The sequence below is a fragment of the Dermacentor silvarum genome, chromosome 6 (assembly GCF_013339745.2).
Source record: "Dermacentor silvarum isolate Dsil-2018 chromosome 6, BIME_Dsil_1.4, whole genome shotgun sequence".
NCBI classification, from domain to species: domain Eukaryota; kingdom Metazoa; phylum Arthropoda; class Arachnida; order Ixodida; family Ixodidae; genus Dermacentor; species Dermacentor silvarum.
This window is the reverse complement of record NC_051159.1, coordinates 71,772,475-71,797,817: the sequence shown is the minus strand read 5'-3', so window position 1 is coordinate 71,797,817 and position 25,343 is coordinate 71,772,475. Positions and strand designations below refer to the sequence as shown.

Genomic DNA, 25,343 nt, shown 5'->3' with positions numbered 1-25,343 from the left:
ATTTCACTTATTATCTACGTCAGAACCCATTTCAATGGTTTCTGAACGTTAATATTTTTTCGCTGAGTCATTGTCATTTTTGCTGAGTCATGCTTATGACTATGACTTCTAGCATCATCCTTTAGTGTTGCCTTCACTTAGTACCCATGTCCAAACCCATCTCCGTGGTTTTTGAGTGTTAATGTTTTTTTCGCTGGGTCATTGTCATTTTAGGCGGCTGTTTCATGACTTTAAGGACACACATGTCATGATATTCATGTCATGACCTATCATTTATGTTCGTCGTACACTCTTGTCATAGTATGCCAATTTTGGTAAATCGTAGTTGCTCAGTCGCTATGGTGTTCGGCTGCTGAGCACGAGGTCGCGGGATCGAATCCCGGCCATGGCGGCTGCATTTCGATGGGGGCGAAATGCGAAAACACCCGTATACTTAGATTTAGGTGCATGTTAAAGAACCCCAGGTGGTCCAAATTTTCGGAGTCCTCCACTACGGCGTGCCTCATAATCAGATCGTGGTATTGGCACGTAAAACCTCATAATTTAATTTAATTTTGGTAAATAACAAGTTAACGATACGACCATGATGTCACTAAGATGTAGGTGGATAGATAGATAGATAGATAGATACTGGCAAACTGCCAAATGTTCACCAAGAAAAGCTTCACATTTAAAAGAAGGGTCTGGGTGACTGGAAGGGCATTAACTTAACAAATTTAACACAATGACTTAACGGAGGAGAACGCGTTCGATGGTTCGTTTCTATCATGAAATGGGAATAAGGTTGTATCCTGATCGCCTTGTTTGAATGGGCGTATACTGCTTTATAAGTAAAACAAGGCGAATGATTCAAAGGAAGATGAGAAGTCAGAAAGGATGAACAATGCGTGTACAAGTGAGGCCTTAATCTTGAGCCATCTCGTGAACAGGAAGCCAGCAAAAATTGGAGGACGCCTAAGCTTCACCTTTAAGAGTGGAACACGATAGCGTTATCGGGCACCGTTCGCATCACCTTGTTTTTTATGAGTAGGCTTCACTGCAACACACAACAATTTAAACCAAGATTACACCAGTCCCCTTAAAGTCGGCTTCACTTTTCAACACGAGTGCATTGCTAGGAAGACATTATTTTAGGGGCAATATAAGCCGTCATTATTAGAATGTGAAGGCCCTAGGACTTTTTTTATAATTTCATTAATTGTTACCTGTTGCCCCGAGGCGCACGCATGTAGAAAACGCATTAGACAGACTAAGCCTAAGTTTGACCTGCTGTAGGGAGCCTACAGTAACGCCGCGTTGCATGTAGGCTCCCTGACCTGCCGAGGAGGCGAGCGCCACCTGGATTGTGTTTTTGCAAGTAACCTACCCGGGCGCGCCGCTGTTGTATGGTCCAAATGCTGGAAAAGGGGTTTGTCTTTGAGTTTCCTTGTAACAGAATTATGTTTTCTCGTACATTTCTCAACTTTTGCGCTTAGACACTGACAATGAGAGATGGTGGCATAAAGCTACTCGCTTTAAAGAACAAGTTCCAGCCTCAACATCACCCTAGCTTCATTCTGGATGCATTAGCAGAAAACACTACAACAGCACAGTTTTAGGCGCACATTTACGTTTCTATAAGAGGTTAGCCTAAAAGATGTGAAGCAAGGTTAAGGAATTTCGCATATCAATCTGAATGTTGAACTTGGCCGCAACATTATTTTGATACATTTGAAATATTTGCAACTTAACCAGAACAAACATGGGGGCTTTTGAAGTAAGCGTACATTAGCAGCGCCAGCAGGCATTTGGCTCCATAGACAGTTCTGTGCTGCCTTCCCACATGGAAAGCTGGTATGCGTGACGGAAGTGAAACGCGAAGAGATGCGAATGAACTGTGAGGCAGTGAAGGTACGCGTTGGCCTCAGTCTCCGTCAACCAGCAATGATAAATGCACATGGAAGTATACATGTCAGCCACGGAGCAGAAAAAACGGGCGTAACACGAGTGCGGTGGATGAATAGGCGGAGGCACTGGTACTGTGACGAATGCGGCTGCCGCATGCTCTTTGCAAACAAAACGTGTGTGTTCACGTGAGTGTAGAGTCGGCCGCAGCTCACACCATGGCTATTGTTACAACGATAATGCGAGCATGCGGGCGAAGCGGTTCGCTTTGCTCTCAATGCGTAGGCATTCTTTGGCGAGTACCCCAGGAAAATCTGTTTGTCACGCAAAAATTGTAAGGCCTTGTATCTGCACTAAAATCCGTAATTTGCGCAGTTAATTAAGACAATACATCACTATAATCGTGTAAACGTAGATGGTTGGTAGCTTTATAAGCAATAACAAGCAACTGAAACAAAAAAATGTCACAGTTTCGCCCTAAGGGCGAAGCAATGAATGCGATAGCAACACAGCAATGTCATACGAAGTAAGGTGAGCGGCTTTGGTAGCAATATGAATTGTAGTAAACATGAGCTGATTAAGTAAGCAGGTGTGCTGCGGCGTAAGTAGACCGACATGAAGAGAGACTCGATGACCACGAGAAGGCGCGTGTGAAACGGTGGTGTTGATGAGAAGCGCTTCCCGTGGGCAGCGCGTGCGAAGGGACACACCTGTAGCGCTGCACTGCCGATCCGGGCAGCATTGCATGTGTAGCGTGCGTTGGAAAATGTGGCCCGACTATTACTAACTGAATGAACAAGCGTGCTGTGAGCGCGCACAAACAAACACGAATAGATCACACTGAATGACTGCAGACAACGACTGTCAAAACGCTGGCAGCAAGCCTACGCCGCAGCGGGCGAAGGTACGTGCGGTCTATCGCTTCAACGGAAACTGAGCGGCGAATGCACGGCGCATAAAGGTCAGAGCCGTGTGGAGATAAGAGACGGTGCGGACGAGCGACGAGCGCGGTTGTTGGCAGAGTAGAAGTGCGCCCCCCCCCCCCCGCTCCCTCCGGCGCTGGCTTCCTGCTTCCTTGCTTGCGTGTGGGAGATGAGTGCGTTCGCTCTCCGTGATAGCGCGCGTACCCGCACGCTTCCGCTCGGGCATACGGCACGCGGCGAAGATTTTATCTCTAGGGAACCTCACGGCGACGGCGACGCCGATGGCAGAAATCCGGTTGAAGTGTCCATATAATTGCTATCGCAATAAAAGGAAAAATTGATCAGAGAGAATATTTATAGGGATGCAGAGGGCACCACAGGAAATACATGCTGAAGCTTACAGTACAGGTGGACCAGCTGAAATTTTGGGGTGGCACAATTGAAAATTGGAGGTGCGTCATGTTGAAATTTGGGGTTGGGTCAAGTTTAAATGTGGGGCTGGGTCAACCTGAAATTTAGGGGCGGGCAAACTTACATTTGCGGGTGTGCAAACGAAAATTTTGGGGTGTGCCAACGAAATTATGGGGTTGGGCTAACATAAAATTGGGGCTGGGCCAACTTGAAATTCGGGGGTGCGCCAACTTGAAATTCGGAGTTATGCTTACGCGTACTCATTTCACTCGACTGTAGTTTCTGCATACCTTTCAACCAGCGGAGCTGTTTAAGCTCTTCGTGGCGCCGCGTAGCATAGACCAAAAACTGCGCCTGGCGATGACGTTACCGCGCGTTGCCCAGCAACCACTTGACACAGCTGCGCCTCGCTTCGCCTAGCTTCGGCAACGCTCCTCCGCCGCCGCGCCAGCTGCACTGACTGCGCACCTGCTCCGTCTAGCCATGACGTCACTTTGCGTCGCCTAGCAACCACCTGGCCTATATAGCAGCTTCCCCGTTTCGCCTACACACTAAACATTTTAACACCCTTAAGGGTGTAAATCAGTTTGTCGCCAGACGGACACCCTAAGGGTGCTGTTTCCTACACCCTACAGTTGGGGTGCTATTATAGCACCCTAGAGGAAGGGTGTCCAGCAAAAATTATGAAGGGTGTTAGGGTGTTAGTTCTCATTAACACCCATTTTTATAGGTGTTGAAAGGGTGTACACCCTTTTATTTCTACAGTATACGGAAGGCAGGCTCAGCTGTACATGCCTTGAATTACGACTATATAGAGCAATCCACGCATAACTCGTGTGTGCCAGAAGGTTCAAGTTCAGCTAGCAAACACGACGTCTGATAGCCAAGCTTGAAGCTTCGATAGGCATATACACAACATTTATACGTGTGGATCACAATAAATATTAGTAATTCAGGGCCAAGCCTGTCTTCACTGCACAAATGCAACCTAGCAAACTATAACTTCTGAGCGTGTATATCTACATCAATGGTTATTATGCTTTACATATCCATATAAAATGTAACACAGACCAGCAAGACATATATGATACTGCATTTTCAAGGAAAGTAAATATATTTATTCCATGCTAGAATACATAACTACATAATACATATATAACAACCTAAAACGTGCAATCACCAAATACATTTATAAGTACATAAAAATTTAGTTTCCTACAAAAATATGTTTGTTTAAATATAACTGATCAAATCTGTCCTATATACAGGGTGTTTCAGTTAACTTGGGACAAACTTTAAAAATATGCAAATGCTCCATAGGTGGACAGAACCAAAGTAATGTTGTTTGCCGTCACTTGGGGATACTCAGATTATATTTTGTACTCTGCCTAATTAGATAATTAGACTTATTTATTTATTCAACTTCTCAATTATTATAATTAGATCACAAGTGTCAATTAGAAAATTGTATAGAGCAGCATTAGAAACTCCCGATACAGCTTTCTGTTGCTCAATACGTGCAACACAAAAGTGTTTTTCCGAGCGTGAAAGATGCCCGCGAATACACATAAAGTGCCTCGAGCGGCCAGTCGGACGACAATTTTGCATGTATTCGCGGGCTTCTTTCACGCTCGGAAAAACAATTTTATGTTGCACGTATTGACCAACAGAAAGCTGTATTGGGAGTTTCTCATGTTGCTCTACAATTTACTCATTGACACTTTTCATCTCATTATAATAATTGAAGTTTGAAAGTTTGAAAGAAGTTGAATAGATAATTAAGTCTATCTAATTAGGCGGAATACAAAAAATTGTCTGAGTATCTCCGAGCGACAGCAAACAACATTACTTTGGTTCTGTCTACATACGTAGCATTTGCATATATGTAAAAGTTTGGCTTAAGTTAACTGAAACAACCTGTATATATGGCAACACTAAAACAGCCCGAGTTTGGTGCCACTTAAAGGAATAAATTTTCAGTAATAAATTTCAGGTACAAAAATTCGTTTTGGTGGCCTTGAAAAAAAAAGATATATATTGAAAAGGTCAATTAGGGAAGTACATGAAATGCAGAGCAAGCACACAAGAAACACATCTGTTATTTTGTACACCAATGAATGTCATGGCAAATCATTGTGAAAAGCTGATTTGGAAAGTCGATATAAAGCTTGACTGGCCCACATTTTTTATATACTGAAACAACGTATGTTTCACACATGAACTTGCTTTAAATAAGGTTTGATCCAGGAGCATCAAGATGAATTTTTGCTCGTCAACAAGGTTCCTTGAGCAAGAAAATTTTTTTCCCGCCTAAATCATTTTTTTTTCAAATGTAAATGAGTTCTCTGAGCTAAAGATGCTGTGTAGCAGATTTTCCAATTACAATTCTGGTTTCCTGAAATTTTGTAATGCGAAGGCACTGCATGGTCTGTTATAAAATATGTTGCTTGAAAATGTTTTTTTTCTACTGCAAGACAAAAGCCTAAATATGCCACATTTATTACTGTTTAGGTGCGATGTGCCAGTATCAATGGCGGCCTTATAAAAACAAACCACTGTTCATTAAGGTACTCTACTGGCCACATGCGGATGATACATTGCCAATTTCTAAATTATTTGTACTTGGTGCGATAATGGAAGATTAGGGCTTGTACATAAATGAGCAAATAATGTTTATTAAATCAGCCATACTCTGGTTACTGAATGAAGCTTCAAATGTGTGAGTTCACATTTTTTAAACACAGGCCATCATGCATCAGCCAGTAATGCATAAATAAATGTTAAACATCATGCTTAATATTTTCCAACTAGAAATGATTGTATCAAACAGTATAAAAGTATTAAACAGCATATATTAGTTGCTTCAAATTAGAATAAAGTGTATACATTTGAGCTGCAAAATTGTAATTTATGCAAGACATCACCTTTAGCTTTCATAAAAGTGAGAATACTGTTCACGGTTAACCACAAGGAACAGGGACTCCATTGTCTGAGCATCTTGACCATAAGTGCAGGAGATGGCTGTGCTGGAATCCTGCTTCCTGCATTAGCAAAAGAACAACAGAATCATGAGAGTTGACTCTACATTTCATTACGATCCTATACACTGTGGGGAATTTGATAAGGCAACAAGCTTCTGAAAACAACACTCCTAATTATTGTGACCGAACACAAGGCACAGCTTAATTGGGCATGACAAATGAAAGGTAGGAAAAATTTCCAGTTTTCAAATTTAGAAACCGCGATCAATAAGTCATCGTGAATACAAAATGGCATAGAAGCGAAAATGAATATACAGTAGCCTTTTCACTATGGAAAAATAAGAGCATAAAATGTAGACTCTACCAACGATATCTCTCAGCAATGGGCATTTTTTCAGGAGCATGGATGTGAGTGCAATATAAAACTCACAATATAAAATCTGCAATGCAGTTGCACTTCAGAAGCACTGCAGCAGAAGACTTTATGGGAGAAGAAACAATAAGACTGCTATGATCAAGGCATGAGAAAATAAGTGTTTTTAACGCAACATTTATACACTACGAGACGAAGAGAACTATTGTACAGAGACAGTGCACAACAGACGAAAATGAAGAAACCCCCAACCGCATTCTCACCGGCCCTGCATTACAGTAGCAAAGCAGTACTTGCATCTAGCCCAACAATGTCCAACTCTCCACTGCAGTCTGTAAGGCCTTTTCTGTATACTTATTTTTATTTATTGTATATTTCTTTACTGACTGAGTAAGAATCAGTGTTTCAGCACATTTCCCTCAAAAATATAGAATGCCCTGTCAACTATTTTTTGCCCTTGTTCCAATGTGTTACCTTGGCAATATGCTGACAAGTACTATTCCCTTATTTATACTTACAATCCTTCCTGATGCTCCGAATTTCTACTTCGTGCTCTGAACAGTGACGTACGTCCTTCTAAGTTTATGTTGGCTTCCTACAATTTACGTGGTCCTTCATAATGTAGCTGCTCTATTAGAGCCTAAAATTTCCTGCTGTCTCCTAAAAGCACTATCTTATTGAATAACATATCCTACATTTCCCCTCACTGCTGGGGAGTTTATTTAAGTGCTGACCTATTTACTAGACCGCAGTGCCACAATTTCTCATCCTGTGTTGCCACTACATGCATGAGTCACAATGGCTGCAAATTGGCTCCCCGCCCCACCCTCTCTGATTCAAGGTCCCTCTCGCTCCTAAATGTACATTTTGCCACCTGGAGAATATCCAAAAGCATTGCTTCCACGTGAAAAGTGCTCCTGTTAATCTTTTTTTTTCTCTTCTCCTGTAACGGCTGTGTTAAATCAAACATTCTCGCGAATTTCATGAGCAGCTCAGTAAACGAAATAGGCACATGGTTTGCTGAAAAGAGGGTTTCAACTACCATAAGAAGCCACGGTTTCTTGCAATTTCTTGAATTCCCTTGCAGTCTAGATAGCAATCAAGCACATTTTGATTTTGATACTGTTTTTAAAACAATAAGAACAGCCGAAATATTGAGGTTGTGATAATTATGTGAGAATTAAAGGTAGAGGAGTTTGATGCAATGAGCAAATAAGAAGCGCATTGCATAGGGTAAACAAATACTCCTTTCCCGCAAATAAATTGGTAGGAGGAGGGTAACTTGAAATGAGCACTGAATGCACAATACAGAATATGATGCTGAAATGCCCCAATCTCTGAATATCCTTGCACAAAAGAAAAACTTCATTATGAAAGGCAATGATGAAATTGCAAGTATATGCTTCGGAGTCATCATATCTGCAATGTACACTGTACCATCGGCAATATCTAAAACTGCACACACACAACTGCACAAAATATCAACCTAAGGCTACCAAAGGAGCCTCACAGTATTAAATGGAAACTTGGTTTAGAGTATTAGACTACACGCCTATATCTACTTACAATGTTGTCTTCTCTGAAGGCAAACATAAGTGGCTTCCCCTGATGGGTTTCTGATGGAGAGCACAAAGGCTGGGAATTGTGAGGCTGTCATCTGGATGACCTGCAAGAAAGGACATTTTAAGTTCCACATAAACAAATGCTACCAGAACGAGAGACAAGATCACTGGCAATAAAGCTGATTTTGGTTGGCAAGAGAAAAATCAAAGCATGGACTCGGTACAGCTTACTGAGAGAAAAAAAAACAAGCCTCATACCACAGATGTTGCAGTGAAAGTTCATTGCATTGAAATTTCCCACACATATACGCTTGCCTGCTCATACACTGTTGCCAGTGCTGTGCCAGCGGTATTTCCATTGTTTAATATTTCTTTTAGTGCTCTCTAAGTTTATTACCAGCTATGAAAGTGGCTAAGTTGATTGTAATGACTAATCTTAGTGGCACATTGCAAATCTATACTCCATCACGCTAGTGACTTGCGCTACTATGCTGGCTATAAATAATGTGAATGAAGCAAATTTGATTAATTATTGTGTTTCCTCGCCAATTCTGGCCAAACAGCACCAGTGAGTCATACAATTCAGTGGCAACTCCGTGATAAATGCAAGAGGAATGCGTTAGAATGTCGCAACTCCTTGCAGGTCTCAAATCCATTATTTAAACCATGTTCACCACATTGCAAAGTGTTGTTCAAGAAGTCACTTTACTCAAGTCCTGCCCTTTCGAGGAGCGAAGTCTTACACACAAACGCACACCTGCACCACATGACTTGCTTTCAACAATTTACACACGCATACGCTTTTTTTATACTTTGACACTCCTACTGGTAAAGCATAAAAAAATTATGGGACTCGCTGCAACCTTCTCAATCTAAACCTCCAGCTCAATCAAACACATTCTCGAGTGCCAGAGGCATGCCTTATAAATTCCATTTTTACGAATTAATGGGCTATAGGGGACAATTTTCGAAGGGCATGCGAACCACCCAGAGAGACCTAAAGCTTAGCACTTCATATATTCAAATTATTAAAAGCTGCTGAAACCAATTGCTATATACGCGGAACATCGCAAATAACCAGCTATTCACAATTTAAGCAGTTGTCTCTTTGAATTCGGGAGTGTTACGTGTCAAAACAACGATTTGATTAAGGGGCACGCGATAGCGGGTGACTCTGGATTGATTCTCACCCCCAGGTGCTTTTCAACGTGCCCCCAATGCACGGGACACGGGCGTTTTTCCATTTGTAGGCAAAACATTTTTTGTGCGGGCGAAAAGCGGCGGCAGCATTTCGCCCGCCGCCGCCTCCATAAGCAGTTGCCTACTTCAAGGAAATGTGGACTAACCCAAGGTACACGGTTCACGATCGAAATTAGTGTAATCGTGAAACACACTTTCCGGATTTCTGATTCATGTATTTATGCTGTTGATGAAACGTTTATTTCACAATAACAATCAAGGAAGTGGATTCATCAGGGTAGAGGAGGGAAAACGGAGGAAACTTACACCTTCCACTGGTCCTCCGGCGCCTCCATATATCCTAGGGTGGCTTCCAGGGTGGCTCGACACCAAACTCTGTTTTCAGGGCGGGGACAGCCGCTGCACCAATTTTGAAGAGGTTTATTGCGTATAAAACTACCGACTTTATGCAATACACACACACAAGCACGCGCGCCCACGCAAAAAGCTCACAAAACACGTACGCGCGCGCCGCACGCACGCACGCACACAGACAAAGCGTTCACAAAACACGCGCGGACGCACGGACACAGAGACCCGCATACAATCACGCGCGCACTCGCAAAGCGCTCACAAAACACGCACACACGCACAAAACACGCACGAACGCACGCACGCGCAAGCACATAGAGACGCGCATACAAGCCCGCGCGCACACGCAAAACGCTCGCATAGCAGCAACGCGCGCCAGCGCACGCACACATGCAAAGCACTCACACAACAGGCACGCGCGCACATACAAAGCGCCCACAAAACACGCACGAACGCACGCACGCGCAAGCACATAGAGACCCGCATACAAGCACGCGCGCACACGAAAAACGCTCGCAAAACAGCAACGCGCGCGCGCGCACGAACACACACAAAACACTGAAAAAACATGCACGCACGCATATACAAAACGCTCAGAAAAAAACGCACGCACACGTAAAGCGCTTTCAAAACACGTAGGCGCGCGCTCACACACACACAAACGGCGAAAGACAGCCCAAAACACGCTGAAGGAAGGCGTCCGGCAAGCAGCAGTAGCATGCAGTACGTGAGCGCGCCAGGGAGAGCCAATATTGCGCCGGTATACTTTCGAAAGGCGAAGCCAGTCGTCACTTCTTTTTCTACGCGATACAAACCGAACGACCGTGTTATAAGCCGCGCTGAACTCGCAAGAACACCACATTTCCGATAGTTCAAGCGCTCAGAAACAAAGCGGGATTATGCAGGCGCACCACGCCCGACGTGGCCACAGAAACGTTAGTCACACGGGGGCAATCGAGGTAGCCATCTTGCAGTAGTCCTGCGTGCAACTGATTTTGCGCTTACATTAGTGAATTATGCTATGGGATCACAATGAGATACTTCTACAGCCAACAATAACACGTAATCAAATAAAGGAGCACCAAATGAAAGGACACTTGCCTGAAACTTTCCATATTGACGGTAGTATACCGACCGCCGATACCGGGCACGTTGCAACTGCTCGTACCGGCCTCCATGGATCCATCTTCCAGCGCGTGCCAAGGCTTTGAGTTGAGGTGGGGCACGATTAATACACAACGCACGGACCACGTCTCTGATTAGACCGCACATAAAACCAATCACACGTTTAAAATTATTCCCCAGAGCGCGAGACGCGGACAAAGACAAAAAAGAGACAATGCATCTTTTGAAGCAAGAGGAGGCGCGCAAGAGCCAATGAGGTGACGACGCAGCTTCCGCCTTCCCGCCCTGCCGCGCGCCGGGTTGTCTAGGCAACGGTACAGCGTCGTAGCGTCAGTTCCGGTCGCTTTTCATTCGGGAGGGCGCAGCCGCGTAAATCGCGCTGCGCCGAACTCAGTCGAACTATAAAAATTATCTGCCGCTGCCCGTTTATTCTCACAGGTTTGCTTGTTGGCATGGCCGCCTGCTTGCTGCCACTTCGTTGTGGTCTCTAGCTGTACCGGTGATCTGGGAGTTGCGAATACGTTTCGTGTCGAGCGTTACGTTTATTTTTTTTTTTTTTTTGACGATGTCTGGGCTGCATGACTGTGAGTGCAGCGCACAAATCGTGACCGTGAGCGAGCCGATCAGCGCGCTTCTACAGGTACGATCAAAATACCGGCTGCGTCCGATCAAGGAGACCATGCCAGATCACAGCATAAAGTTTCAGCCAGATCGTGGCTCGATAAGAGCGCTACATTATTGGTCGTGCCACGTGTGAGGCGCAAGCATTCACCTCACTCGTGGGCGTCTGCCAAAGGAGTGACAGTTGTGCTCTTCCGCAGTACATGTTTCGGTTTCCCATATTTCCATAGTCCGGAATTCATTACACTGAAGCAATAAGCGGCATCAGTTCTTGGCATTCAAAGAACCATTTATGAACTATATCGATAATGGGCTTCAATTAAGTAAGCAGGATCGTCTGACTTCGTTGATTGACAAGTTAATTAGCCTAATTTTTATGCCTGCGTGTCTAATTACTACCTCGAATCGTTTAAAAAGACATCTCACCGGGGTTCGCCACTTTTTGTTGGGCTGTTAAGGGCACGCTAAATTTCTGCAAAATTTGCAACTGGCTTGCGCGTTTTCATTCAACTACTGCAGTTTGTAATAAAAGTGTCTAATTGCATTGTAGTATCGCAGTGAGCACTAAATCTAATGATATTTCATGAAATTGCAAGTGAATGTGTGTACTTTTCAAGGTAATACGTTTTGGAGTGCCCGTCATACCAGTAACATCAGTATCTTAGAAAAAAATGCTACACATAGAGACATGGCTCATTGCGCGGACGTATACGCGTTCTTATGGCCAGATTTATGCATGCAACCTTGTGTTCAACACCCTTCAGACGTCGATTTAACACCCTTCTTTGAGCAACTTCACACCTTATGTGTGATATACACCCTTATGATAGGGTGTTTTTAACAAAATGGGTGCTAAAAGGGTGTGCATGGGGGTGTAAATGAGGAAAACACCTACTTTAACACCCTTAAGGGTGTGAAAATGTTTAGTGTGTAGGCATGCCATCGCTTCGCCAAGCTCTTCACGCCGCTCTTCCCAGCTAACGCGCACATGCTTCGCCTAGCCACACCGACACCGCGCGGCCGCCGAGGGATCACGTGACCTCGCCAGAAATCCGGCTCCCGCCAAAACCTCCTCGCTCCGCCGGGTAGGCGAAGCCAAAAACCGTGAAGTCACTGCGCGCCAACATGGTTCGCGGGCTGTGTGGGCTTTGTCTAGCTGTGCCCGGCAAGTGTAGAGGCGGAGCTTAGTCGTGACGCCACCGGGAGATAAAAGCTCACAGCCGCCGCGATGGTGGCAGAACTCTCGTTGACTCTTTGGCTTGTACATGTAGTCTTGACATGGGACGAGCAAAGAAGATCCGGACACTCGAGGAAGAAGCCGCTCAACTTGAAGAGAGTCGCGCGGCCGAGTGAGAGTCTGCACGTCGGCGGCGAGCCGATTCGGAATACTGTGCCTAGCAGCACTTAGCATTTCCTAGCAAAACTTACCCAAGCCTAGTAAAACCTGGAAGAAGCTAGGTCGATCACCAGCTCCGTTGTTTACTCCAGTCTTGCACTACTAATGCAAGCTACCCCCATTTTTTCGGAAGTAGCTACCATGGCACCTGTTAAGCTCAAGCTATAGTCGGTGACAACATAAGAATTTCAAGGAGCTCCACCCACAAAAATGTAGCGCAACTTCTCTTCACCTTGGAAAGAGAGCTGAACCAGCTGGAGTCCGCTAACAGCTTCATGACATTTGTCGGCTAATGTAAATGCTAGGCTAATTAGAAAATAAAAGCCAGTTCTTTCATGCTAAAATATTACCTTTGGCTGAGCCCTTAAGTTATGCCTTGACGTTCAGCTTCCATCCTAAAACCAGAGGCACAACATCCAATCTGTAAGGAGAAAAAAGTTGTTTCAAGCAGGTGAAACTAGTTGACGTCCGGTAAATAAGTGACCCTACTTGGTTGGCCGACCTATTTTGTTTTACCGCTAGTTTATAACATTGTAGTTCTTAGGTTCTCCCCGATTACAGATGTAGTTGCTGGCTCGTCTTGGTGGATAACCGTGTCTAAGTTTGTATGCGCTGAAGCATTCATTAATGGCTTGAAGGGAAGAAGACCTTGGGCGATGTTGTTTAGTCGAACAGTTGTGGGTGTGTAAAGTTATGACTTAATGTGAAAGCCTCCCAACAGCACTTGCTTTCTCTTATTTTGAGCGGTATAACTAGCTGAAAGAAGCGGCTTGCACTCCTGCAGCATCTATATAATGCCCCATCCAACATTAGCCAAGCTGTTCAACGAAAGAAAATTTATAACACACGGTTTGAGATACGATTTTAAGACCTGCGCTGTTCCGTAGCCAGAGGTGTGACGACCGAAAACTATAGTTCTCATAATCTTATCGTGCACCGCAATTTTGAGATATGGTTTGAGATCTAACGTGAGCTGCGACACACGGTATATAATCACCCAAAATGTGCAAGCCTCATGACAGGCATGCACGCGTAGGTCAGCTTGTTTAAGCATGCACGCGCACACACACATACACACGCACCCGCACAAACGCAAACACACCATGCGCTGCTCTGCGTCAGTGGTGCTAAAATCGGCTGATAAGACTCCTGCATGACAAAAACCCTCACTTGCAGATTCAGGCTTGTTTAGTGTGTCGCTCACTAGCTGACGATACTGTTAAAGAAAAAAAATTGCACCATCTTCCCGTAGGGGAACCCTCAGTAGTATGCTAAGCAGCCATGGGGTCGACTTAAGGTATTTTTAGTTTATCAGCTGTATAAACTTGGACATGCAGCAGCACCAGCAACACGCAGAACTGTTGTCGACGCCGTCGGTGTTTTGACCGCGTTCGCACCGAGCGCGCGCGGCGTTGGTGACTGTTGCCGGTGCCTCTGGGGCGTCTACCGTTGCGCCTCTAACCTAACCTGCTTCGCATTATCGCGCGCGGAGCCGCAGGTGTTGCCATTCGTTGCGCAATCCGGAGAGGAGAGGAGCGTCGGAGAGGAGAGGAAGAATGCCGAGAGGAGAGGAGATGAGACAAGAAGAGAGGAGGGGGAGGAGGATGCGCATGCGCAGTAGGCTTGTGGACGCCGCACGGCGGATGGATGGATGGAGGGAGCAGGGAGTGACATAGCTCCGACCATAAACTGCTTCGCATCTAAAACAGGCTGCAAGCCGCGTCGTTATATCTTCTCGGTTAGGCATTTGCCAAAATGCGTATGAGAAAAGTGAAAGTACAATGCTTCCTCTAGAATAGACGCTGCAAGACAGATTCTGTGTGGCAAGATGATTCTCATCATAAACACGGGCCATAAGCCGAAAATATTCTGACGTTTAAAAAAGCTTACGAGCATACGTTGACTGCTGGATCTGCCAGAGACCAAGAGGAACAAAGTGAAAGTAGTCCGCAAAAGCCGTAAAATTTCGAGGTGCACCGTCAGAATTTTCACGAGTGCTCAACAAGCAACACAACTCGGTGCTACATCTTAGACAACTGCCTTTCACACGTCTGTGGCCTGACAATTCCCCGGTGCTATGATAACAGAATCTTGAGCTACGGACATGTTCTAGGCTTCGTACACATCAATTTTTCTCTGATCAACAACACAGCAAGATTACCATTGCTCGAGGCTAGCGGAGTTAAATCCAGTTTGTTAAAGAAATAATGTGGAGGACGCTTAAGCTTCTAGTTTAGGAGTGGAAGGCGATAGCACTCAAACATCCCTGACAGCTTCTCACGTTACCCGGCAACCGCTGCTTGTGTAACCGTGATTTTTGCCAGGAAATTCTGGCGGCGAACGCTATGCACGAGGGCAAGCTTTCTGGAAGAAACGCGGCCTCTTGCATGGGCCAATCCCCGAGGTTGCGCACAGCCGCGCTGAAAAAAAATGACACAATTTCCACATTTCTGTTACTATATCGCAGTTTTAATATTTCAATCTCAACAGATTTAACTTAAAAGGCACGCGCTGTCGGTGTTTTCTTTCATGACATTTCTTTCATGTTTCATGACGTTTCTGGGATGTAATTCTCAAAATTCCGAGAGATAAATTTGTCAAGAATGTAAGACAAGATATATGAGCCACTTTAGTGCTGGTATAACCCACATATACCGCATGTCATATAGCAAGGGTGGCATTTGCATATACTTAAAGATATAAAGAGATTTTCGCTCATCCAAACTTCGCCGGCACCAACACCGGCTTTTTTGCTACCCGGGGCCCTTCACGCTATCTTGTTAAAATTGCTCAAAACATTAGCCATTGCGTTGCATAGGCCGAACAAACTGACTGAAGCAACAATCAACGCCGGACTATATGAGCTCCCGGCTGTTAATTATTTGACAACTCGAGGCGCTGGGACGCTAATTGTGGCAAATAAGTTCTGTGAAAGCCCACAAGGTGGAGGAAAGTACATGAAAGGGAAGAAAATGCTATCCACCCGCATTGTAGCACAAAGCTACGATTGAAGCCCATGCGGGTTTCCATGCTGGACGACTTTTTAAACTGTGAAGCTTTCTGTGAAACCCGCGTAGGCTTCCTTGGTAGCTACGTCCTACAGTTAGGCTGGATGACAATTTATCCGATTCATGTGTTTGATGAAGCTCTCACTGGTCATTCAAGACCACCTGTGAGCATTGGAATCACGGGAGACGGGATGCTAAAGATATTGAAGTGCCGTCAAGTGGAATTTGCATTAGGCCATGCTGTATGCCAAGACCCCTCGGCATACTCCACGCTCAAGTTATAATCGAGCTAACTTCGGCCTCTGATTGCGCGGTGCATTTGGTGACTGCTAGGAAGAATAATGATTCACTAGAATTATGCAGCGACTACAAGAGCACAGTTAACGCATGCATTAAGCCAACGCCATATCCTTGCTAACTGCATTTGAGCTGATTTCAAAATTACGCGTAGTACAGATATTTTCGCATAATTACCTAGCGCAAGCTTATCAACAGTTGCACGTCAGCACATCCACTTCGGTGGCTATGGCCGTCAATTCTTTATTAAAGGCTGGTATTTAGTGGAACGTCCAGCATTCGGGGGTTGTTTCAGCCTCCCCATCCATATTTCAGCGCTTTATGGATTCATTGCCTACAGGACGGACTGGGGTTCGCACCTATCTTGAGGACATTCTCATCATGGGAGCTTAAAAAAAAGAGCGTTTAGATTGACTGAAAGATGTTTTGAAATACTGCAGCAAGCAGATCTTAAAGCCAACAAGTAGAAATTTCGGTTTAGGGTTCTGGAAGGGCATTTCTGAACCTACAAAGCGAACCATAATGGTTTTGAGTTGGCGTATGGAATGGTGGAAAATGTAATAAAGGCTCCAGACCGAACAAACAAGTCGGGGCTACAATCATTTTTGAGAATAATAAGCTATTATAGCTGGTTCCTCCTCGATAAAGTGTCCATTGCTAAACCTCTTCATCGTTGGTTAGATATAAAACCCAAGCTGGAGGCGATGGGTAGCCCCGCACAAAGCTGCTTTCAAGAAACTAAAGGACGCGGTGCATGAGTGACGATCAAAGCGCATTATGACGACTGTCGTCCACTGATGCTGATCTGCAATGCTTCTCCTTGAGGGTTAGGAGCAGTCCTTGCGCAGCTGGATGGAAATGAACACAAAGTACCTGTCGGGTTTGCGTCAAGAACGTCGGGCAAATGCGACAGCAACTACTCCCAACTAGACAGAGAAGGGCTTGCAATGGCGTGCGTCATCGAGCACTTTCATCAGAACATTACCGGTGGGAATGTGCTCATAGTGACCGGCCACAAACTATTCCTCGGAATAATGTCTCCAAGGAAGCAGATGCAGCAAATTCAGTCACCAAGGATGCTTTCGTTGGTGCGTGATCTTGAGACCCTGCGATTACGATCTGTTGAAGCGGGAATAGTTGAAAACATCAAAATGCGGACGCGCACAGTCGACTCCCACTTGTTTCGGTGATGATGGTGATAACAATTTATTGGCATCTCCTTTGAAACGGGGTGGTAAAATATAGTCACCTAGCCTGCTTGAAGTAGTCAGGTATGCTATACCTCGAATTTCGATGAGCCAGCAGAGCCATTTGCAGTTGCGATGATTGAAGGTCTGAGCAAACCTTCATTAAGTGTATTTAAGAGAGCAGAGCTAACAGTGGAAGATTTCTCACTCCCTGAAGTTTGCAACTGTCTGCGAAAAGAATATACTGCCTCAGGGCAAGGTATAGGCTTTCAACCCTGCAAACGTTGGGTGCAAGAATTTCCTACGCACCGATGTTGTGTACTTTGGGGAACACGGGTAAAATTGCCAAAAAAGGCTGTAGTATAGTTATGGCTGTCCTTCACGCTAACCAACCAGGAATGACTCCGATGAAACGATGCACTCATAATTACTTGTGGTGGCCTAGATTGGACGCTGACATGGAGACCAAGGTACGGTCGGTGTAAAGCAAGCGAAAGGCAAAGCTTTCTTGAAGAAGCTTCACAATTTAAAGTTATCATGTGCTTTATCTCAAAAGAGTGAATGAGTGCAAAGCAGGATTGGAATACATTAAGCGCTGGATTCAAATTATGCGCTTGTGTATCTCAAATCCAACCCTAATGCAGCTCCACTAACGCGGAACCTGGGAAGTGCGAAGCAGTGATGCGCTGGTGTTTGCTTTATGTTATTCTTGTGCTACTCTTGCAGCAAGTGAGGAGGAATCGAGCGCTTGTGGGGTGGTGGCGCCCTCTCTTGCGCTGCGCTGGCACCAGACTGGCGTTTCGGAAGCAACTTTCATTAGTTTCTGCTAATTCCTGCATATCTCGGGCTCATACCCGTATTTCCGATGTGGGTATGCACCACACGTGATTTTATTATCGTTAATGGTGACGTAAATGATGAGCATGGGATGTTACTGATGTCATGACCTATCAGTCATGTTAGTCATACATTCGTACCCTTCCATGCAAATTTTCGTATATACCAAGTGACCGAGACGCGAGTTTTCGGCAGATCTTGTTTTTGTGCGTGACCACGACGACATGACATTGCATTAGACGCCGACAGCCCGGGCTCCTCAGGTGTTCAGTACTTAATAAGTAAATTAAAATTAACGTGGTGTGTTATAGAACAAATTATGTGCGAAAGCAGAAGAGAACTGAGACGCTTTACAATATGTCATAAATAAAGCGCAAGCTCTAGATCTGTTCCATGTGTTTTAAGGCGAAAGGCAGATAGCAACAATGTGTCTTTTCTTTTAATTCACCTATAGTTCAGTACCAGAACAGAAGCGTCCTCGTCTGCGCAAAAAAACAAGAAATAAATGAGCCTCCCGTATCCTTGCGCTTGGAAAACTTGCTTTTTTGATTTATCTCCCGACGTTATACTCTTCTACGCATTCACTCATCTAAAAAAATCCACTGCATTACTTTCATTTGCTCAGTGGGAGGTGGGCCGGGTGCTGCTAGTGGGCGTCTGTGTGATATTGCAGTGCGAAAGTACTTCGCACGCACCGTAGCATAGCTCGGTCTGAACTGCGGTCATTTATGCGACCGCACTCATGCCAGACGCGCGCCGATGCCCGAAGCCTTGCCCATATGCAAAACAGGGACAGAGATGACTGAATGACCTGCGTCCCCCTACTGGAACTGCTCAGTGCACGCCTGTACCGCAAGGGGGCACGGCTCTGCGGGGAACCACAAAGAGCGCGCCTCTGTTTTTAATTTCCGGTTTGTCCCGTTTTCGGGAGCTTTTAATGCGTACGAACGCCTCGACTGGTTCACATTCCCCTCCTTTCGTTCAGCTCACAGAGCTAGCACCTTTAGCAACTAAAACACTTTCTCTTCTCGGCTTTCTCACTATCCATTTATTGCAAACAATATTCCCTCCCGCGCTATGCGATTCCCGTCACTACGCTTTCTTGGTTCCGGTTCCGGTATTACGTCTTTATACGCATATATGTTTTTTTTTTTCAAACATTTCCTTTGTTTCTTGTTCAGCATTCGCCGCTTTTCTCATAAACCTTATGCGGGTCGGAAAGGAAGTGAGCTGTGCGAAATGAAAAGCTTTATGCCGGAAGACCGCCGAATGGCTGGCTCCATGCTGAGTTATATAACTCGAAGGCACTGAGCAGATTTCACACTTCTCGCTTCGGGACTTTGTGCATGTTAGCATACATTTGAATATGCTTGGCGATAAGTACAGTTGAACTGGCTGCTGCGGTCGCTCCAATGTCACAGAATGCGAAACGAAACTTTTCGAAAAATACGAAACTTTTCAAAATTTTCGTCTGTCGCTGACTCGCAGGTGCCGTGACAGAGCATCGCCAATGATAAGCGCGATCGTGCATATGAATGCAGAGCTGAATTAGAGAGTGGCGCTGAGCTTAAGAGGGTGAAATAACACATCCCCTCACCTTTTCGCTATGTGATTACAGCACATAGATGTCTCGGGTCTTCTGTAACGTACTGCTAAGGTTGAGCTGCTTGGTTGAGGTTGAGTGGCGGTCACTGGCATGACTTCGTGAGCCTACATTCAGTTATCATATAGACCGGCTTGCTGGAGCCTGGCTTGCGTCTCTGTCGGCTGAGAAACCGGTGATCCGCGCCAAGCGCAGGATAAAGGCAAAGACACCTTCGCTTTAATTACTTCAGCTTCCGTGTGTAACCTTCACCGACCGAAAAACAAAATCATCTCGCTCTGCCGCAGCTCGCCCTCTCAATTTTCGCCCAGCCAACCTCCTCCTTTGTTGCGTGCATGGGTAATTTGATGCCCGAAGAGGCTCACAAATCTTCATTTAAAATGTGAGCGCGGGGAAAAGCGGCAGCAGATGCAGTAAAATGACGTCATCTAAGACGCTTTAAGCTGTAACGTTATACACTAGAGAACAGATGCTTTATTTTCCTCTGGACTGCGAGGAAAAATGGCTTCGAATGACGTGCAAGTATGTTGTGCGGAAATACTTTCATTGCAGTACTATTTATTGTTCCCCGCTCTAAAATCACCGGCTTGCAAAAGGGCATCCAGCATAATGTGCCTCATTACTCAATAGTTAAAGCTTTCGTTCCTACAATAAAGGTATACAACTAAGTCCGACCTAATGCGCGCCTAATTATCTCTTCCCACATTTGACGAAACGTTTTGAAATAATGTTACAACACAGACAGCGGACTACCGATAGCAGCTGCAGTCGCATCGACAAAGCCTGGCACTCTACTACGTATTCATGCAATATTTCCCGTTTTCCGTTTAACTTTTAAGGATTACTTAAATATTCTCAGTCTCTGGCTTGCCAAGGCAGAAAGATGTCGAATATACTGCTGAAAATGGAATGTGTTATGGCTGATACTTCCCATATATAACGGCCAGTGTCTATTGCCAAGGTAGGCTAAGTGAAGAGCAAATACAGTGAGGGCTGTTTCAGTTATTGCCCATGAATTGTGTTAAACATTACTTACGCAACCATTGGCATGTATGAGAAAATAGGTTTCTACATGTAATTTGGCCGGAAGGCGTGCCTGAAAATAAGCTGTAGTATAATTTAGTTAGCAAACGTCAATTCAATACCTTATGGTGTTCAAATCGTACTCGACTGAACGCATTAAGTATGAAGGGATATGCTTGAATTGTATAATGCTTTCTTGATTCGATATTTTTCTCTCCTACTGTTTTATAGCTTCGTTCTTTACACTTCGTAGTTCCTGGTTTTATTTGTGATGTTCAAAAGATAGTCGGCCGTGCAGTAGCCTATTTTACAAAGTTGACATAATTCAATAGAGTACAACAACGCAACTTTTTCTTATTTAGTATTTACCTGCATTGAGCATTAACCTGTGATAAATAATATTTTATGCACTACGTTTACAGAAACCTGCTTGTGGAAAAGCATGCGCGTTAGATGTATGTATGCTCGGGACCACGCAGTGCAAGTTACTCTACCGTACCGCCAAGCCGTAGGCTTCTGCTTATAAAACGTATAGGAAGAAAACTGATAGCAGTCCACTCAATCGGGTGCATCCGTAAATCGCTGCGCACAACTTGTGAATAAATACTCCATGGGAGTGTTTATTCACAAACACTCCCATGAGTGTTTATCGTTAATCCTTAATGATCCAAACCATGGCGCACACTATTAATGGAAACGAAGGAAATCTTCCGCCCATCTATGCCAAATACCTTGGTCATGTCTTGTGAACAAGGCTCCCGTGGGGGAGGCGAAACGTTAATGTATTTTTAAATATATTTAAACCTTTTTTGGTCGGTGTCTCGATCTCTTCCTTTTAAGTATAGACTCTAAACTCAATGAGACACTTTAGCTTGTTGAGGGCTGTGGTTGTTTTTGGGCACGTTCTGTATCCTTGACGTACACTGTGTTTATACCGTCTCATTTTTCATCGTTCCAAATTGGAGCAGGATGTTAAACGTGTTGCCATTAAAACCTCTCCAGAATTCATTGAAGAGCTCTCTCTCCCTCTCTGCACGTTCTGGCCTTCAAAAGAATATGTTCGCGGGATAGTTGGCACATCGTTTTCGGGTAGAGAGTTTGGTAGCGCAATAAAACATGTCATAAAGAAACACAAACGATGCAAACAGGTGCTGTCTATGTCATTTGTGTTCCTTTATGTCATGCCTATTCGCACTGCAAAAACTCAGTTTACCATTTATTCTGTCTCTGAATTCGCGAGGCATCTCGACGCGTACTGCCAATTCTCCTCAGAGTGCCGCAATAATAAATGCGCGCACAAGTGTGCTTCTCATATAAAGCAGCAGAGGCAATATGTTTTTGTATCGCTCTCCGCCCCTCTTGTTAAACGGGAGATGCCAATTTTATATGCGCCGCTGATTCAATCTCCGTAGCTGCTCGAAAGCTTCTTTGTCGCCCTTTTAATGCCGCGTTTATCTCTTCCTCCGGAAAGAACAGCCATCAACGCCGTAAAGCTTGGAGCATCAATGTCGTTTAGCTTGCGAAAGTGGGCTACTAGAGAATGAAGGGCAATCGAAAGAAAAAATGAAGAAATGGGGATTCGTGAGAGTGCCTGTTTTTTCATTAGAGAAAGAGACAACGCTGGCGGCGGACAATGTTCGTGTAGTGCGGGTCGTTCCCAAGCTGCTCCCTCGAGCTCCGGTTTCTCCTCACAGTACGGCTGCCGCAAGACGACCATCTCACGAACGAGGACGTTAGCATTCAACCAGTATAAACGGCTGGGACTTTCCTCTTCTCGGTAGAACGGTGAAGGGGATCTTGCCAAGACCGTGCTCACTTTACGACGGTTACAATCAACCCTCTCCACCTCCTTTCTCCCTTGTTTGTTCTAAATAACTCAATCAGAAGATTCTTTTCGCTCTAGTATTTGTTCTGTGACCTCATTCGAGAGATCGGCCTTTAAGTTCAGTCATTACCATCTTCATGTAGACAGTATACTCGTTTCTTCGTCTAGACGACAAGCACATTGTGTGCATATTTGAATGTTGGAATGTTACGTGAAATGTTTTTCTGTAGTTTTGTATTACTGCTACTCCATTTTTATATACATTCTTATGAACTCTAAGCATTCTTATACATTATCACATACATAAGTTGCCTGTTTATGTCCTCTTATTTTCTTTGTCATTTAACCACTTGTATATAACTTTCTTGTCGTTTATCCCCATCTTTCCGTTATTTCAATGTTCTGCGTGGATGCAGTACAGTTCAGTCATCTTCTGAAATATGAGAAAGTTATGGCGGTATCGGACTTTTTCTTCCGAGCTTCATTTACTAAAATTAACGAAACTATTGCTGCACAAATAAATGACCACATTGGCCAAAATTATCACCGTATATTGCAGATAATTGTGAAGGGGCTGATTATTGTGAGCTCGAGGTTGCAGAACTGTACAGTTAGCTCTTTTCTTTTGATGAAGTGAGGCGTTGTTTAAGGACACATTTAGTGCAGCGAATCTCATGTACATACACATACGCTTCGCATGCTTTTATGCACTGGAAATAGTAACCAACGCAAGAAGAAAAGTGCAATCAACGTTCTATTAGGAAACCACTCGTGTAAGGGCACTCCGGATACACGCTAACCCAGCCATGGGTGAGCTTTCAAGATTACTTGTGACATTGTATTAGTTTGTCTCCATAGCCTTATTTTGAAATGTGGTTTACTTTTCTGTCTCGAGTCCATCAAGAATATAAAAAAGCACCTTTACTGATACATTCATTTGACGTTTTCTTTTTCTTGAATATGCTTGAATAGAGAAACACAACATTCTCTACCGCACACTGCACTAAGCATCCAGGAATACATGGAAAATGGTGGGCGCTATTGAAGCAAATCATCGACAGCTCTCTAGATTGTGTATGTTGTCGCGTCTTAATACTGGGCTTTCTGGAGGTGAGAAGTTAGTGTAATTTCGAGGAATTTCCTACCAGCTTAGGCGGGCCGTTCGTTATCGGAAAACTTAACAAAAAAACGAATATGATCATATTTTGAGATCCAGCAAGAGCTAGAAATGACCCCGTGTAGCAGACCCGGACCTTCTATTTTCATATGTTATACCAAAATATGAAGCATTTTGGTCAACCACTGCCGAGACAAACGATTTGTACATATTCAGGTTACCTTTTAGGCTGTCATAGAGGCCAGGAAAGCAATGCTCGACGTGCCGCTTACACCGCGTGCTATGATATGTAACATTTGATATGCACGTATACTATCAAAAAGTGGATTCTTCCGTTTGTTGTCTTTGTGCTCTGCTTTCATTTTTTTACATTTATTTTTTGGAGTAATTTCTTTAGAAGCTGACAATCAATTGTTGCAGGGATTGACGTCATCAGCTGTTTTTATCGTCACGTGCACCTCACGAATACTATAGATTAGGGTTGGAAATTACTGCGCGAAGAGAAGGAAAAGTACAGCCCCTAATACGACATACAGAATTAGCGGAGGGGCTAACGCTATTTCTATATACGTCTTCTTGTGAGTGGTGCCTTTCTTTGCATTGGCGCCGTAATTCCCTAGCGTAATCATGAATCAGTAACCATTTAGAAGAATGTCCTTAATTTGATAAATAACTGGAGCAAGTGACAGTTGAATAATATCATCGGTCACACTCACACAGACACACACGCGCACCCGCACGCACGCACGCATACAAAAAGCTGAAACTGCAAAACCCGAATGTGGTGTTTGTCCAAGCAAGAAAGAAAAGGTAAGGTTAACACGGCGTAACGCGAGCTCTGCATTCGAGCCGGTGGCTATTCGTGTAACACTTATTTCACCTGATTTAAAAACACAAATGCGGGAACACAGTGCTTCACTGTAACTAAAAGCCGGTTGCTTAAAAAAAGGGAGGCACTAGAAAGACGATGGGAAGCTGAATACATCCATCTCATCGTCCTTATTACGCCTCTTTTAAGCTATTTCTTAAAAATAAAATCCGCCTCCATTTCACCCCGTGAAAGTGGATGTACAGCGAAGCTGTTGCCGACGTTAGACAAGCAGGACGGACGTTAGACGGCGTTAGGGAAGCACCACCACCACGAGCGACGTACGGCACGCGCGCATGCACGTGCACGTGTACGATACATCCTCATTCTTCTATAGGCCTCCCGCCAAGCGCAAGTGCCTCATTGAACCAATTGAATTTTTCAGAGTAAATTGCGTCATTCAATTCGTAAAATACGACTTACACACAAGCTGCAGACATGATAGCTTCGGACTGCAACTAGAATATACGAGAAAACATAATTCTTTTACATGGAAACTCCAAGACAAAACCCTTTTGCAGCTGCCGTTTGATGTTTGTCTGAGTGGCTGCGACCGCTCGGTGGCGGTACTGTTTTTGGGTGAGCCCAAAACGAGCCCACGAAAATCGACACCAATTACAGGCTAACAGCTTCACTGCTAATCCCACAACAAGTGCTCCTTCTTAATGCTGCTGCTTCCGAAGCGAGCCGGTCGGTTGAACAGATTGAGCCGTCAACGCTATGCCCCTTTTAGTGCGCAGAAATTCAGTTC

At 44.5% G+C, this 25,343-nt stretch overlaps 1 long non-coding RNA gene across 1 annotated transcript; it reads right to left on the bottom strand.

Moving 5' to 3' along the window:
* Positions 1–4,319: 4,319 nt before the first annotated feature.
* Positions 4,320–9,806, bottom strand: LOC125946258 (uncharacterized). Its single transcript, XR_007467507.1, has 3 exons — positions 9,641–9,806; positions 8,139–8,238; positions 4,320–6,259 (listed from the first exon to the last, which is right to left on the bottom strand). It is a non-coding gene; the product is annotated as an uncharacterized LOC125946258 (long non-coding RNA).
* Positions 9,807–25,343: the final 15,537 nt, after the last annotated feature.